Genomic DNA, 12,793 nt, shown 5'->3' on the forward strand with positions numbered 1-12,793 from the left:
CTTCTGATTGGCAAGTCCTAGGCTCTGTGGTCTAACCCACAGCACCACCCGCGTCCCTATACGAGGTGCATAGGGGTCTCCTAATACCTCTCAACATCCTTAACAAACATCCTTAACAAACTGTAGCTCCGTCAAGTACAGGAATGTCCCCCTCCCTTCTGGTGGCTCACCGATAAAAATTAATAAGCATTTGGCATATTTATAGTCCTTTTATTTCAGCGTTATGTTACAAGCACAAACAGGCAACCCTCCGCAAGGATATCAGTTGCCTCCTCTGACTCCTCCCCACTTCCGCAGCAAGAAGCCGCCAACGGGAAGTTCCTTCCTTCTGGTTGCTTAGCTACTATCTCATAGCTGAGTAGTTCCTCTCTCAACTGTGCAGCTTCTGTGTCTGCCTGTCTCTCTGCTTCTGGAAACACAGGACTTGGGGGATGGGGGGAGGTATTCCCTCTCCTCTTCTGTTAGGAGCTGCTCTCCCTGCAATTGCATTCCCCAATCTTCCTATCCAGACCAGCCCCTGACAAGCTCCCAGGATTATTCTGGGGAAGCCATGACTGCTTAAAATGGTATGATACTGCTTTAAATGTATAATGTGCATGGGACCTCTATGCTTGGTATTTGTTAGGAGCAGGCCATATATCATGTGACTACATTTTTGGAAAATAATATTACAACTGGAAGAATAGTAATTAGAATTTCTCTTCCACTTTAAAATCTCAGGAGCCATTCCCATAAAAATCTCAGTGCTTCTTATCATTGAACATAGTCAGTATTATTCTACCCACCGCTGCAGATGGTGGTGGCAAAGCTGACTTTTTAACAGAGATCAGTGGCGTAGCGTGGGTTGTCAGCACCCGGGGCAAGGCAAGTAATTTGCGCCCCCTAACCCGTGGATTTGCGCCCCCTAACCCTAACCCCCAGATGCTGCGCCCGGTGCGGCCGGGCCCCCCTGCACCCCCCACGCTACGCCACTGACAGAGATACACCCATGTGCACTTGGATCTGCTGACTTCTTAGCTCATCCTCTTAGTCACTACAGTATATCAGCTCTCAAGATAAAGTTCAAGCGTTTAGTCAATGGATCTTTGAAGAAGTACTTAAGGAGGGACTGGTGCATTCTTCTAAACTCTCAGCTGTTTTTACAAAAGTGAGGCAAAAGTAATTGGAAAAAGATTACCAACTGGTAGTCTACAGGCTACTTAGAAACTACAGACAGCAAGGGTGCAATGGTGTGAAAATACTAGTATGTTTCTTTAACATTCTGCTAAAAATAACCTGTATATTAAAGAAATTTCAAGCCCATTTCACCATACCGGATTGTATCAGAAATAACACCACCCGCTGAAGAAATACTGTTTTTGCACGGGGAGGGTGGGGGAGATAAAAATAATTCATATTATTAATAAGGAAGACATCAATTTTATTTGAATCACATTGAATTATGATGACTGCAAAGAACTGCAAAATTGTCCAAGTTCTTTACCATGAAAGATGAACTATAATCTTCCTCAAGGGTGTACATTCTATATTTAACACCTTCTCTTTCTGTTTTCCTGTCATACTCTGCCAAACGTAATTTCCCCTGTTGTCTTCTCTCTAATGAGGGATAAATTAGTCTAGCAGTCAGTGAAGTTGAAATCAAGATCCTTTAAAAAGAATGCCAAACATAAATGGAAGCTGAAAACAGGACTCAGTTTATAAAACACAAGGCTGGAATAATCTCTTCTTATTGTGCTCAGTCCCATAGCTGGCGGTTTTAGGACACAGGTGTCCCTGGCATCTAGCACGACTGAAGGTGGGAGGGGAAATCCAGCAGCTTCTCATCTATTTGTTCTAACTTGTGTGCAATACCAGCATAACTAGAGAAGCAAGAACAGAAGAATCCTACCTTTAAAGTACAGTCTCTAAAATGGATTGTTACTATATTGCTGAGACGAGTTTAGTGCTGACAGGAGTAACTAATACTTCTGGCAGGAGCTGACAGTGCAGAATAGAACTGGTGGTGTGTTTACTGCTAGAAGCTATGGAACCTGACAGAACTTGACACTCTTCTGCAACAAGACAGATGAATGAAGATAGAGCAGTGAAGGAACACACACTGGTGGCCTTCACTGAGGCAGGGGTTGCCACATAGTGTCTGTGGGAGCCAGCGTGTGGCTCCATTGGCACCTGCAAAAGGTTTTAGTAAATTTCCCATCAAAAGATCTACAGCAGAAGAGAGACTGTTTGCTCTTCCTTGTCAGTTTCTGTTTGCAGTGGCTCAGCCTTTCTTACCCTTAAATAATGTCCACGTGCCCTCTGTTCTGAACAGAGGGGAGGTACAAAATGCAGCAGAGGCCTTTTTCCCATTGATGAGGCAGCTGATGGGGGGAGCATATACATACTATGGTGTGGTCAGGGCTGTCTTAAGAATAGGTGCTGCGGTGCAAAGATCCGCCCGGCACCCTCGCCCCCAGGTTGCTCAGTCCCAGGCATGCAGGAGGGTGGAGCCGGCTGGCCACCTCAGCGTCTTGCTGGCTCAGTCACCCTCGAACTCGTGGCGCAGAGCCTCCCACAGCAGAAGAGCCTGCTACGGTGCTCCAACCGACGGGCTCTTCCCCAGACTCAATTCTCGAGCTCTGGACTCTCCGCCTGGCGCCCCTGAGAGCCCAGCACCTGGGTGTCCTGCACCCCTAGCGCCTATGGGTAAGACAGCCCTTGGTGTGGTTCTATCTCTTTTTCTGCTCTATTAGATGTGGCAACCATATACCATGCCCCCCCTGGCAGCCATGTTGTATTGTGCCATGCCCCCACACTAGCCATTTCTTCACTGCTGCCCAGAGCACTTCCTCAAAATTCCACATGTGGCCACTGGCCCAGAAAGGTTGGAGAACCCCTGCGCTAAGGTAACCAGTCACTTCCTATGTGGCTGTCAACTCTTTCACTCAACCATTTTGAGTATTGGCTAGTATCCTGCTCCTACCTGCAGTATATCCACTATCAATGAATTGTGGGGAAACAGGTGGCAGAATTATCTTTGAGCTAGTAAAGAAGGGAATATCTAGATACGTTGGTGGCCCTCTTATGTATCTCCTAGCAAAAATATAATTATGTGTATATATAATATGTATATATAATTCTCTCTCTCTGTCTCTCCCTGTGTATGTGTGTGTGTGTACACACACACACATTACCCAAGCCACTCTGGGCACCTTCCAACAAATTAAAACACAACACAACATCAAACATTAAAATTTTCCCTTAATTTAAAGGATTAAATTCTCCAGTAATCCTACAATAGCTAAGCTTCCCCTTACCAGTAGAATGAATCAGGCAGAAGTATCAAAGCAGTTGTTTTGTTGACTATCCCCCCCACCCACCAATGAATAGATTCAGTGCCCAAATATATTTTCTGTATTGTCTGTGTGAGTAATACATATTCTATGACTGTAGGTAGAAGAGTCTCCTTAGATATTCATCACAGCGAGCTAAGAAATAAATATGTTCATGGTTTCAGATGACCAGTAATGCAAAGTAAAAAGATTCATCCTCTCCAGAATGAAGGCTCAAGCTATTACATCTGCTACTCAATTGATAGAGAACTAAAATTCTCACTGCTCACTATCCTCATCCATATGAGAAAATGTTATTAGGCTGCAGTCCTGTCCAGTTATGCTGTTTAAATTTCACTGAAGTCAATGTGATTTAAACAGTCTTAGCCATGTGTGGAACTTCAGTTTTATTCAAAAGCAAGCATTAATATATATTAGTTCATAATCTCCCACATGGTTTTTCTCCTAGGGAACGAACAATGGAAACCAATGCACATCTACTCAGAAATAATATCTACTGAGTTCAAAGGGGCAGGAAAGTGTGAAGAGGACACACTGCAACGTGTGCGTGTGTGAAATATATCTATTAACTTGCACAAAGATGAATCTCTGACACATAAGCTTTCTATTAAATAATAGCAACAATAAAAAAGATAACCAAAACGAACAGAACAGACAACAAATGATATGAAAGTAAATAGTTTTCAAATATTAATCTATTGATATAATCTGCTGCATTTTCTTAATATGCATCAGTGACTTTCGTAGAAACAATACTATTTATCAATATCTTTCTATATCTCCATTCTTTTATTTTCTTAAGTTTTGGGGCAGGGTAATAAATTGTGTTTTTAACATTTTGTTGGCAGCTGCCCAGATGGGTGGCATATAAATAATAAAAAAAACCACCACTACACCATCACTAATATTAGCAAAACTTTAAATATTCACTTTTCTGTTTTCTGTTGCTGGTAGCAGAAACAGTCTATAAAAATGTTCTTAAAGTTGTCGATGTTATTGGTGAAATTAACAGTTATTAAGAACGCGGAATGAACTTCCAGAATGGGATATTGCAATGAGCTCTGCAGTATGGGGCTGCCCTTGAAGATGACTCAGAAATTTCAATTAGTCCAAAATGCAGCAGCCAGATTACGAGTGGGAGTTCTGTCTTGATTCCACATAACTCCTGTTCTAAAATAGCTGCATTGGTAGCCCTGCCTTCCACGGTGCCAGTCTCAATGAATACCAGCCACCACCACTGCTCTGTAGCTGCCCCTGGGCTGTGCAACTCTATTCTCAAAGAGGTGCCTCCAGCAATTTTACTATCATTTTCAGCAAATGCTGAAAACTATATGTACCTCTTTACCCTGGCCATTGACACATTTTTAAAGGACCCACCTTATTTTTGTAGCTGTAATTAGTTTTCAACTGTGTTCAGTGATGTATTAAATTATTTTAACACACCCTAGGAACTTGGGGTGAAGGGCAGGTAATATTATATTATAATATTATAATATTATAATATTATAATATTATAATATTATAATATTATAATATAATATTATAATATAATAATAATATAATATAATATAATATAATATAATATAATATAATATAATATAATATAATATAATATACAGCCCAATCTTACACATGTTGTCTCAGAAGCATGTCCCATGGAATTCAATCACTCTTGTTCCCCAATGTGCATAATAATAATCATAATAATAATAAAATTTATTTATATCCCGCCCTCCCCGGCCATAACCGGGCTCAAGGCAGCTAACCTCAAAACATAAAATTCAGCAATCGACTGAAATACAGCTTAAAATTGGATTAAAATGAAAATAAGATCAGATGGCTACCTGCAAATTATAACTATAACTATAGGGGTTGGGAACCTTAAGTACTCACCAGGCTCAGATATTTGTATGAGCCGGTGAGAAGATTCAGACAGGTAGCCATGTTGGTCTGATATATATATATATATATATATATATATATATATATGTATGTTTGTGGACCATAAGGTCCTCCGCAGGGCATACCAAGAGAGGAGGTCCCATAGGTATGAGGGTCCCAGGTCGTATAAGACTTTAAAGGTTAGAACTAGCACCTTAAACCTGACCCTGTACTCCACCAGGAGCCAGTGCAGCTGATATAGCACTGGTTGGATGTGGTTCCATGGCGAATGCAGCATACTTATCTGGAAATAAATTCCATGGTATTAGATTTTTCTTCCAAACATGGCTGTAATGAGGTTCGGCTCCTCCCCTCTTTTTTCCTTTAAAGAAGCCTTAAGGAAGTGCATCATCCCCTTTGCTCTTGTACTGCAGGCAAATGCAAAGTGCAATTGCAGCAACACGGAGAAATATAAGAAACAGTTTTGCCATGGAGAGGCATGGCAGCTGGGACAGGGGCAAGTATTTGCCATTTTTAAAGGGTTGCATCTATCTGGCAAAACAATACTTACCCAAAAATAACTTGGAAAAAATTAAAAGCAACCGTCTGAAAATTGTAAAAGGAACGGGCTAGTGCCTTGTGTTAACTTTAATGGCAAAAACTGTTCAGCAAACACCTATGGCATTTTTTGGGAGCAATTGAGGTGTTGCAGGGGATGCGGGGATGAGAGAACTGCATTTAATTTAATGACCTCTAATTTAGGTTGTGTATTCCCCCACAATATAGACGTATGTTTGCATGTACAGTGGTACCTCGGGTTACAGACGCTTCAGGTTACAGACTCCGCTAACCCAGAAATAGTACCTCGGGTTAAGAACTTTGCTTCAGGATGAGAACAGAAATCATGCGGCGGTGGTGCAGTGGCAGCGGGAGCCCCATTAGCTAAAGTGGTACTTCAGGTTGAGAACAGTTTCAGGTTAAGAACAGACCTCCAGAACAAATTAAGTTCTTAACCTGAGGTACCACTGTACACACATTGAAACAGAATATCAATCGCAAGCTTAGCAGTGGTGGCGGGTGCTCATTGGAACTGGGAGGGTGGATTGCCCACAAAAAATAAGGGGAGAACACTTCATTTTCCACCCCAAAACATTAAAAGCCTGCCCTCGCAGGAAGACCACTGCAAACGTCTTTCTGAAATGTAGTGGGCTTCATCCTCTTGGCAAGCGCAACCATGTCTGCAAACTGCATCCAATTTTCCATACTAATCAGTGGGGTTGAAACACTGCTTTGGGTTTAACAGGTCAAATTCAAACTCAACTAATGTTATCAAATCAGAATGACACAGGAGTAGCTCTGCAATGGATCGAGCTGCTTCCAAATGCTATTTATACAAGGTGAATCTCGCAGTTGCTGCACACCCTAGCTGCTTTTTATTTTAAATCTTTATTCATAGGTCCCATCATTCTAGTATCGAAGTTTCTTCAGTGGGATAGAAGGCAGATGCCATCATTTCCCATCATCTCTGGATAGTTAGCAGTTAAAATTATGAATTCTTCATGATTAAATTATCTTGTTCTAATTGCTCTTTTGCATGTAATTATCAGAGTGGATTTAATAAGCATAGGAAACAGCACGACATGCCAAAATGTAAAAATAAAACTGATGGTGCTCCAAGATTTAAATAATGAACATCTCAGTCAAACTCTGCAATTATGTTTGGAGAACTATGTTTCAAGCAGTGAGCAGCTATGCTCCAGTCAGGGCCAACCCAAACCCAAAGGCAGTTGCCATGTGCTTGTGTGTGCGCATGTATATGCATGAGAGAGAATTCAAGGGACCATGAACTCCCATGGAAAACCCTCATGGAGGTTATGCAGTCTCTCTCCCTAGCCCTGAGACTTGGCGTAACAGGCTTGCGAATGAAATAGATGTGTCCCACCCCCTTTTTAGTTTTCCCAATAACTCACTCCATGGAAAAGGATAGCAATAAGGACAAATACAGCCTTTCCCCTGTGTGAAACAAGATGGGGGCAAGGCAGCAAAATATTTTTTTGCCAAGGGAAACAATATAGCCTGACCAGTTCTGGCACCAGCATAGCTTGTTGGAAAATGTTTAAATAAACTCAAGGCCAAATTTTAATTGGGAGAGTGTGAACTACTGAGTGCCAGGTTATATATTAGGGAATGGAATGCAGAAAAATAAGCTTACTCAAGTTCAGGAACTCGCTCAAAGTGAAACTTGTGAAATACAAGTTCATGTATTGCTAGACAAGTTAAAGCAAGTGGCAAAAATAAAGAGTACAGCTGGGCAGTATGAACTTAAGGAATTATTATAATATCATGCAACGGATGGAAAGATACATATTACCTACATACATATCAATCCAATGAATGTTGTTCCAAGGAAATATCACATTTTCAAAGCTGGCTGAACCATTACTCTAGCTTACTGTAGAATATAGTGGTACCTCAGGTTACATATGCTTTGGGTTACATACGCTTCAGGTTACAGACTCCGCTAACCCAGAAATAGTGCTTCAGGTTAAGAACTTCGCTCCAGGATGAGAACAGAAATCATGCTCCGGCGGCGCAGCGGCAGCAGGAGACCCCATTAGCTAAAGTGGTGCTTCAGGTTAAGTACAGTTTCAGGTTAAGAACGGACCTCCAGAACGAATTAAGTACTTAACCCGAGGTACCACTGTAGATCCCCAGCTATTGTGCTGTCCTCTGTTTGTATGCCTGCCTCTCCACCTGGCTGCATTGGAGTTGTTTAAAATGATGCATAATTCAAAGCACAATGGCAATTCCCATATCACTTTAGAAGGAACCAATGGTGATATTTCCATTTATGGAGACACTTAAAATATTGAAATTCTGAACAGCATAAACAACCGGATTCTTTATTCTGATCAGAATTCAAATATTTTAAAGTGTCTCCACAAATGGAAACACGCTCATTGCTCCTGTAAAGTGATATAGGGATTGACACTGTGCTTTGAATTCTGCATAACTGAACAACTCCCAATGCAGCCAGGTGGAGCGGCATACATAATCTAACTAACCTTGTTATGGCTAGAGACCTCCTACGAGATGCTTAGGTCAATTATTTGTGCTTTTACCTTGCTATGGGACACAGTCTATTGCCTTTTTTGTGTGTGCTTGAATTAAAACCTTCATGTGAGTATGAATGGTATTGCATTCTGGCATGAGCCTTATGAGGTTGCAAAATGTGGTTCAGCAAAAAATTCTACATCTTTTCCCCTGCAGGTGATGGTGGTGGATGATTTTGAGCTGGAAAATTACCCAGGGGGAAAGGATTAAGCAGCTTCTCTCTGCCTTATATAACATTGGCTTTTTGAAAACACAGAAAGGAAAGTAGAACTCACTGTGATGTGTCATTTCTGTCTAAATCTTCCCCCCTCTTTTTTAAAGGGTGAAACTTCATGTACAGTATACTGCCCAAAACCCCTCGGGAGGAAGAATAGGCTATTGTTACATGGCCCCAGCCCTAAGTTATCTTAAGTTCCAGGGGCACAGCACTTACCCAGCACTGACTTTCTTTGAAAGTAACAGATGCGTGGGAACTTACAGTATTTCTACAATCATCCCCCCCCCCCTACTAATATACAAGAAGAGAATAAGTGCAAGTATTCTACTCCTAGCTGATGCAGCTTGCAAGGCGAGGCAAAGCTGGTACTCTAGCTTCTCAGCAGGTGGAGTGCTGATACTTACTGGCAAACTTTTATTGCCACCAGTAAGCTCAGACCCAATTCCTATTCAATCTCTGTTTTTCTCTCGTAGCGTGTCCTGCACACTAAATAACTTTCCCTGTAATAGCGGTTACTTTTCAAAACAGCAAAAAGCAAAGATGACTGCAACTGGGCCATATCACTTCTCTCTGTGTAAGATGATCCCTCTATTGTGCATTTGGCAGAAACTGGTGGTGAAGAGAATTCACAAATTATTTATCTTGGTTTAATCACACTAACTTCAGTAGGGTTCCACTACTTAAAAAGCAATATGTGAGGCATATGCAAAGTCTCAGGGAATGTGTGACATTTTTCAGCTAAATAAACACATGCACCCTCCAGCCATGCCAAGCAATTCTGCCAGATTGCCCATGCAACTACAGTGGTACCTCGGGTTACAGATGCTTCAGGTTACAGACTCCACTAACCCAGAAATAGTACCTCGGGTTAAGAACTTTGCTTCAGGATGAGAACAGAAAGCAGTGGGAGGCCCCATTAGCTAAAGTGGTACCTCAGGTTAAGAAGTTTCAGGTTAAGAACAGACCTCCAGAACGAATTAAGTTCTTAACCCGAGGTACCACTGTACAAGGAAGCCTGGATGGCTGCTTTCCAAGCTTTTTGTTTTTACAACCAGATAATCGTTGTGTAACTTTCATTCAGTGTTAACTGGACTTGAACTTATTTGGACTTGAACTTCTGTTGCTTTCAGCAGCTCTCATCATACTGATATGTACCAACCTCACTTCTAAAACTATGGAGTTAGCAAGGTAAACATAACTTGCTGGGGCTGCTGGGAGATAGGAAGTAATCAGTAAAACGAAGAGTTGTCAGGAGGAACTTGTTTTCCCTGCAGAACAAGTTTGGTATGTTGCTGAAGCACTTGTTTTTAATAGAGAGAAACTAGAGAAGCAAGAGTAGTTTTGCTTTCCTTTTGATTTAGGCTGATGTTTGTAACTGTTACTGTTACCAGGCATTGTGGCTGTGCAGTGCCGTGCATGTTATGATTATGTCATTGGGAATGAGTGGACAGTAGTAGTTTTATACCTCCCAGGGTTAAAGCCCGTTTGGTACAGAACTGGGTCCCTCCCAGGTGAGAGATAGGAGAGAAGTATTAGATGATTCAGTGGGTGTAGGACACGAGCCCATTAGTGTTTCAGAGATGGGGAGAATATCTTACACGTGTTTGTCAGGGATCCATTTTACGTGGGTGGTAATATTGTTAAGTATGAGTGGTTGGTTTACAATGTACAAGGTAATGAATGATTATGGTGGTTGAGTGGGATGGATTGAGTGAGTGACAGTGTTTGTATGAATAGTGTGTTTTATGTTGGTTGAGATTTTACATTAGGCTGCCTTGTAATGCTCTCTGACTTTATATTGTGTTTATGGCTGTGGATATTTTTTATGTATTTGGAATGTCTGTCTGACTGTCTATCTTCTATATCTATCATCTATCTATCTATCATCTATCTATCTATCTATTTTGTAAACTGCTTTGAGATATCCAGATAGTCAGCAGTCTCTAACTGGAAATAATAAACAATAAAAATAAATAATAAGCGCAGCACACTGACAAATAAGATAGCAGTCATGGACAAATGGAGCCCCTAACCTGCCACTTTTATTACTTTTTAAATACTATATAATATCCCATATGTTATGCTTGTTTTTTTTTTTTTTTTTTTTGAAGTTTAGGAATACATTTGTGACCAATAAAATACTTTAATATTTAATTTTTAAAAGTGAAGGAAAAACCCCTGCACATAAACTGGTTACTGCAAATTGTTACAATAATTTGTACTGCCCTGCAGATAACACTAAGATCACACAGGTTGCATTACCTTGGCCAACCATCTCAGAGAATACCTAAATATTTATGTGCTACCCATACATTATCCTGCAGAATAAAAAGCCACAATAGAATAGGGAAATGTTTTTAAGAATAAAAGCTAAGCAGCACAAAAACGAACATTGCAATGCAAGTGTATAATAATAATTATTGTCGTTTAAAGCTTTTTGTAAGCTGCCCAGAGGGCCATTACAGGACATGTAGTGAAAGAGAATTATTAAAAAAGGACACAGTGACATATATTCCTGAAACCAAATATCTGCTAGATTATGACAACAATTTACTGTGTTTAATTGAAACCAACAGCCTAGTAACTGTTAGGTTAACAGATTTTTAACAATTCATGGGCAGATACATCATAGAATGATACTGTAAGATTTCTCTTCACCACTGTCTGCTCCACGTATTTCAGCCAATTTAGGCCAGGCAAGGGTCCTAAATTAATTTCGGGTGTGGGACAGTGTTAGGAATACTGGTTCCCTCAGCTTCACTTGTATAAATGAAGGTTTAGGTATTTGTATTTCTTTAATTTTCCGCTGCCACAATTTTCTCTCAGAATGCTTGCAAAACCTCCTAGTAGTTGGTTTATTAGGCATGAGAATGGACAGCAACACTAGGATGACAGGGTGAACTTTTAAATTGTTCATTCGTGAAAGGGATGCCATGTCCATAAGTATATACATGATACTTAAAGATGCTTGGTGTCTTAAAGATGCTTGGTGGCCATTTCTGAAGACTTGGGACACGTTGTTGCTGGCGCCAGCCCCTAAGTGGCTCATACCTCTGGCCAAATTCCCTAAACTTCTCACAATCCACTGTGTTTCTGGTTGTCCTTCTGGCTGCTTGGACAGTTTACGCCACTTGCGCAGCCTCACGCTGGTAAGACCTTTACGCGGGGCAACCTCTCATACCAACTCAGTCGCCGTGCCCCTTCTGATCTTTACCAGACGAGAAAGCACAGTGGGCATTAATATCCACACCTCAATTTCCCCCTCAGCTGTTCTCTGGATCTACTCCTCGCACTTTCTGCATCACCTTCTCCCCCCAACGCAACTGCTGTAATCCCAACCTCTTGGTTTTTCCTGGACATTTAACCTTCAAGTAACTGGAACCTCTGCCCTGTGGGAATCTGATGTTGCCCACACCAATCAGATTAAATTTTCCCAATCCAAGCCGTCTAATAAAATCATAAAGTGATAATGCCTTTCTCCCCTCAGAAACTATCACTAAGATCGAAGGCCACACAGGCTTACAACACTGTAACCAAATAAGGCCTCAAACTCTGCCATAGAGGCAACAGAACTTTTTTTTCCCCCTTTCAGACGCAAACATAAACAGATATGCACTTTTTGGGGTTTTTTCTTTTGTTAGCAGTGCTCACCAGCATGGCGCACGGGAACCTTTCTTTCTTGCTGCCCATGGCAGCCATTTTGTGCTGTAACCCACAGCACTTTGATCAATGTATGAGAAGTGGGCACCTCATATATATTTTTACAAAAAAAAAAGAGAACCCCAAATGGACATAGAGATAGATATACAGCATTTATCCACATGCACATAAAGATGCAGCTGCAAAAGTGTGAGCCTTTTTCTGTAGCCCATCATTCCTATACCCTGCCCATAGAAATGGATGTACCATTACTTCTTTAATAATAAAAAATAGTTCAAATAGACATACATTTGGTGTTCCAGTTTTCATTCGAGGTACACTATCCTTTTCTAAATTTTCTAAATTGAGAAAGGTAACTCTCTGGAAGGCATAGAATTTTGCCCCTCTGAATGCATCTTCAGCTTTCTACACAGGAAAGTGAAATGAATAAACTGTGGCTGATGGGATTGTCTTTATGCAATATTTCTTCAGGACCTCTGCATCAGTGCAGATTAGATTGTTTTGAACTGATGTGGTATATAATTGCCCATATCATAATCATTTCCTGGGGTTTGGTTGGAAGGGATAAGAATAAAGCTACAGAATTTGA

Source organism: Podarcis filfolensis, assembly GCF_964270895.1.
Source record: "Podarcis filfolensis genome assembly, chromosome: 10".
Classification (NCBI taxonomy): Eukaryota; Metazoa; Chordata; class Lepidosauria; order Squamata; family Lacertidae; genus Podarcis; species Podarcis filfolensis.